Raw genomic sequence first — 6,213 nt, 5'->3', positions numbered from 1 at the left:
AACATTAATAAATCAACAAACAATAAGTGCTGTGGAGAATGTGGAGAAAAGGGAACCCTAGTACACTGTTTGTTGGGAATGCAGACTGGTGCAGCTACTATGGAGAACAGTATGGAGTCTCCTCAAAAAATTAAATATGGAACTGCTGTTTGACCCAGTGATCCCACTTCTAGGAATATATCCTAAGAAACTCAAAACATCCATCAGAAACAATGTATGCACCCCTATGTTCATAGCAGCACTATTTACAATGGATCAGATCTGGAAATAGCCCAAGTGCCCATCAGTAGATGAGTGGATAAAAAAAAAAAGCTGTGATACGTTTACACCGTGGAATACTATGCATCTGTAAAAAAGGAGCTCTTTTCCTTTGCAACAGCATGGATGGACTTGAAGAATATTTTTCTAAGTGAAATAAGACAGAAATATCACATGATATCATTTATATGTGGAGTCTAATGAACAAAATAAACTAAGGAATAAAACTGGCCCAGAGACATTGATACCTGGAACAGAATGACAGATCTCAGAAGGTAAGGGAGTGAGAGGATGGGAAGAGATTAACCAAGGAGCATATATGCACATATGCATAGCCCATGGACACAGACAATAGTGTTGGGAAGGCCTGGGGTGGGGTGGGGGCTTGATGCAGTTGGGCAAAGTGGGGGGAGAGGGGGAAGAGGTGACATCTATAATACTGTTAACAATAAATAATAGAAAAGTAATCAATGCACATAATTTTAATTACTGGCTAAATATTTCACCCATTTTATAAATTGATTTCTTTCTTAATTTAGAATTTTTTTCTTTCATAAAGATGATATTATGTTTCAATAACCTAAATACAGGTTTATTAAAAAAAGTGAAAATGGTCAAAAGGTACAAACTTACATCCATCAGAAACAATGTATGCACCCCTATGTTCATAGCAGCACTATTTACAATGGATCAGATCTGGAAATAGCCCAAGTGCCCATCAGTAGATGAGTGGATAAAAAAAAAAAGCTGTGATACGTTTACACCGTGGAATACTATGCATCTGTAAAAAAGGAGCTCTTTTCCTTTGCAACAGCATGGATGGACTTGAAGAATATTTTTCTAAGTGAAATAAGACAGAAATAAATATCACATGATATCATTTATATGTGGAGTCTAATGAACAAAATAAACCAAGGAATAAAACTGGCCCAGAGACATTGATACCTGGAACAGAATGACAGATCTCAGAAGGTAAGGGAGTGAGAGGATGGGAAGAGATTAACCAAGGAGCATATATGCACATATGCATAGCCCATGGACACAGACAATAGTGTTGGGAAGGCCTGGGGTGGGGTGGGGGCTTGATGCAGTTGGGCAAAGTGGGGGGAGAGGGGGAAGAGGTGACATCTATAATACTGTTAACAATAAATAATAGAAAAGTAATCAATGCACATAATTTTAATTACTGGCTAAATATTTCACCCATTTTATAAATTGATTTCTTTCTTAATTTAGAATTTTTTTCTTTCATAAAGATGATATTATGTTTCAATAACCTAAATACAGGTTTATTAAAAAAAGTGAAAATGGTCAAAAGGTACAAACTTCCAGTTACAAGATGCATAAAACCTGGGGATGTATTGCTCACCCTGATGACTGCAATTAACAATACTGTATTGTATATTCTAAGAGAGTAGAGCTTACAAGTTCTCATCACAAGAAAAAAACTATAATTATGTGTGCTGATGTATTTCAACTAAACTTACTGCGGTAATCATTCATATATATATATAATCATTACGTTGCATACTTAAAATTAACACAATGTTATATGTCAATTATATCTCAATAAAAAAATAAAATAACCAAATGTTATATGTCAATTATATCTCAATAAAAAATAAAATAACCGACTACAGACTCTAAGGAAGAGTTGTCTGGGAAGTGGTTCTGAGAATGTAATCAGACATACTAAATGTGCCTTATGCAAAATGTATAATCTAGAAATTAAAATGTGTTTATCACTCTAGGCAGTTAGCATAGTTGGTTAAAATGTGGGATGAACAGATGCAATGATCTCTTCTCCATGACCACCGACTGGTTTCCTGCCCTGGCAGAGACCTCATGGAGATGTGCTATGGGGGATGAGTAAGTTGGTATGCACCTGTCTGTGCAAATTAATCACCAGGACCAACAACAACAACAATTGGCAAAGAGGCTTTACTATTGCAGATATTGGTGTGTTTATAGACCTAAAAGGCTACATGATTGGGGATCAGAAGGCCTGGGAATGAGTTAGGATACTGCCACTTAGTTATATGATATAATCATGAAAATCACTTAACTTCCTTGAACTTTGTTGCTTTTCGATAAAATAAACATGACAATAAAAACCACATCAGAGGGCCTTCTGAGAATCAACTATAAGTACATCATAAGTAATTGTAAGCACATTGTACACTGAAAAAGCACCATTTACATAGTTCTACAAAATGTAAATCATTTGTCTCATTGTTATGGTAATTTGTTTTCCATTGTACATCTTGGTAGTAAGTCAGCTTGATTCTTTATCAATCTTTTGGAGAGTTACCATAATAATCTATAATGGGGAACAGGTGCATGTTAGTTATCTAATTGGAGTATTCATTCAGTCATTCAACAAACATTCACTGTATTTCTACTATGTGCCAAGTACAATGGCAGATCCTGAAGATACCATTGGTAGAGTGGACATCATTTTGAAGAGACTAGGCAACAGTTCCTGACTCAAGCTGACTACTTGAGGACTCTGAGAAAGAGAAGCATGAACCATGATCCAGAATCATGATAAAACACAATAAGTTCTGCCAAGTGAAAAATAGCTGAGAAAGACTGTGAAAAAAGCTAATTTTCAGGATAGCATGAGATGAGGCTTAAATGGTAGAGGAAATTGAGATTCTGAAAGTTCTATATGCTCTATGAATGACTGATTTCTGAAAATGTTCAGATAGTGACCATTATAAGTGCATAAATAAACATCCTATATTATAAAAGGCTAATATGCAAATTGACTGAATGGAGGAATGACCGGTCGCTATGATGCGCACTGACCACCAGGGGGCAGGCACTCGCAGAAGCTGCCCCCTGGTGGTCAGTGGGCTCACACAGGGGGAGCGCCACTCAGCCAGAAGCCAGGCTCACGGCTGGCGAGTGCAGCGGTGGTGGCGGGAGCCTCTTTTGCTAGGGTACAGGCTAGGCTGAGGGATCTCCTCGAGTGCATGAATTTCATGCATCGTGCCTCTAGTACTCTAAATAAAAGGCATAATACAGGTTGCAAAAGAAAAAATAAAACTGACCGTATCTCAGATGACATAATTGTCTACATAGAAAACCCATGAATTAAGGAAATTCAACAAAATTGCAAGTGCAAGATCAATACACAAAATCAACTGCATTTCTATATACTAAAAATGAATGTATATAAAATGGAATTTAAAAAAATACAATACTTTTCAGAATTCCTCCAAATAAATGGAAATACTTAGTATAAATCTAATAAGACATGTACAGGATCTGCATTCTGAAATTTTCAAAATGCTGATGAAATAAACATAAAAAGAACTAAATAAATGGAAAGACATACTGTGCTCATAGGTCAAAAGACTTAACATAGTAATGTACATTGACTTATAGATACAATGAAATGTCTATGAAAATCTCAGCACCCCCAAATTGATTTATAGGTGTAATGCAATGCCATTTAAAATCCCAGCAAGGCATTTTGTATACATAGACAAATTTATTCTAGAATTTATATAGAAAGGCAAGGACCTAGAATAGCTAATCAATTTTGAAAAAGAATAATAGAGTGTAAGGAATAATTTTACTTCATGTTAAGAGTTATTTTACAGCTGCTCTCAAGAACGTGTCCTTTTAGTGAGGGCATAGACACACATAAATGGAACAAAATAGGGAACCTAAAAATAGATCACAAAAATATACCCTACTGATTTTTGACAAGGGTACAAAAGCAATTCAATATAGGGAAAAATAGACTTTTCAACAAATGCTGCTGAAGGAACTGGACAGTTATAGGCAAAAAAAATAAAATAAAGGGTGGGGTAGGGTGGGTGGCCTTAACCTAAACCTCAACACCATATATAAAAATTAACTCAAAATTGATCATAAACCATAAACTTAAATCATAAATTGGACCTCATAAATTAAAAACTATTGCTTTGCAAAAAATATCCTGCAAGGAAGATGGAAAGACCAGGAAAATTGTTTGCAAAGGTCAATTATTTAGAATATATAAACAGTTCTCCAAAGTAAAAAACAATCTAATTGAAAAGTAGGCAAAAGACAGGAACAGGCATTTTGCTGAAGAATATACAGATGGCAAAAATGAACATTTAAATGTGTTCAGCAAAATTAGCCATTAGAGAAATGAACATAAAAATCACAGTGAGATGTCACTATACATTATCAGAATGGCTAACATGAAAAACAGTGATGCCAAATGTTGATGAGGATGCTGAGAAACCAGATAACTTTTGTTGACTGGTGGGATATAAAATGGTATATCTACATGTGTGATAAAATTAAACAGAATTAGCCCGGCTGGCGTGGCTCAGTGGTTGAGCATCAACCTATGAACCGGAGGTCACGGTGCAATTCCTGGTCAGGGCACATGCCCGGGTTTCGGGCTCGATCCCCAGTAGGGGGCATGCAGGAGGCAGCCGATTAATGATTCTCTCTCATCATTGATGTTTCTATCTCCCTTCCTCTCTGAAATCAATAAATATATTTTTAAAAATTAGACAGAAATAAGTATAATACATAAAATTTTGTGTACATAGTGAAATCTGAATAAGATTGGTAGATTGTGTGAAAGTTGATTTCCTGGTTGTATTATTGTACTGGAATGGGTAAGATGTTACCTTTGAGGGAAACTAGGTGATAGGTATGAGGGATCTCTATTCTTTCTCACAAGTGTATGTGAATCTATAATTATCTCAAAATGGTTTTTAAAAATCACTCTATGTACAGTATGAAGATAGACTGCTAAGGAAGGTGAAATATACAGAGTTATTGGGGGGGTGTGCTTGGTGAGGTAAGCAATGGAGGGCAGGACATGGTCTATGATGACCACAAAGTTTCTTCCTCGGGCTTTATTTATTAGGAGAGAAAACAGAGTAGACAACAGGAGAGGAGGGGCTCTTGGATTCAATTTTGATCTTGCCGAATATATTTTCTATCAACCAAGCAGGGTGTACAAAATGAGAACTCCAGAAAGAAGAAGAGGAATCCCTGGGCAAGGGAAACATATAGAATGTTCTGCTGGATTCTGTACACATAATCTTCATCATCTGCTGGATTCTGTCTCTATTATCTCCAGGGCTTGGAAGTCAATTCAATTCAAGATTATACATTACAGTCCACTTAGTTTATCCACCAAGTACAGTCAACAAGTCTTGAAGAGGTAATTTTCAGGTAGAAATTAGACATCTTTTCTTAATCAAAATTTCCAAAGGCCTTTATTATAACAATAATTATAATTATTCAGTCATCTACATTTAATTTTCAAAGGCATTTCAACAAGAAACTCTCCACATCTCATTCCATTTTCATCAAAATGCAGACTCGAGCCTGAGTAATAGCTCTAATTGCTAAAAAAGTGGGTGGGGAGTAGGGGATTTGAGGATATTTCTGTGAGCTGATTCCCTGCAGGCTCACTTCATTTTTGATCCTTCACCTTTCTAAAGCATCCAAACCTTAGGGATAGATTTAACTTCCCTCCCTTCACGCCATCTAGTGGTTCGAAATGGTGTCTGTTTGGTTTTAAGGAAGATTCCTAATGACTGGGGGGCGGGGTGCACGAAAAACAACACGGTTGGCCACGACAATTTCCTAATCTCAGCATCACATCACTGACTCCTCGCAAGGACACCTTTAACTACTTCAGCCGTTTGGGATGTGCACAGAGATGCGCCGAGAGCATGAAGGGGGCGCGCACCCATCGCGGCGCACGTCCCTGGACGCTGACATTTAGAAACGGGCTCTAATTCCTTCCTTGTCATTCGAAAAGGACGGGGAAAGGAGTTGTGGCAAGACCTAGGCTGAGGACACCGCCAGACTTTCCGACAAGTTGGATAGATGACGTAGTAGCCTCTGCAACGTGAACGTCTGGCTTGAACAAATAAAAAGAAAGAGGAAGAGAAAAAAAGCTCTTAAAAATTCTGCCGCGGGGCTTTG

The sequence above is a fragment of the Myotis brandtii genome, unplaced genomic scaffold (assembly GCF_000412655.1).
Source record: "Myotis brandtii unplaced genomic scaffold, ASM41265v1 scaffold1138, whole genome shotgun sequence".
NCBI classification, from domain to species: Eukaryota; Metazoa; Chordata; class Mammalia; order Chiroptera; family Vespertilionidae; genus Myotis; species Myotis brandtii.
The sequence above is the reverse complement of the archived record's forward strand: the minus strand, read 5'-3'. Positions refer to the sequence as shown.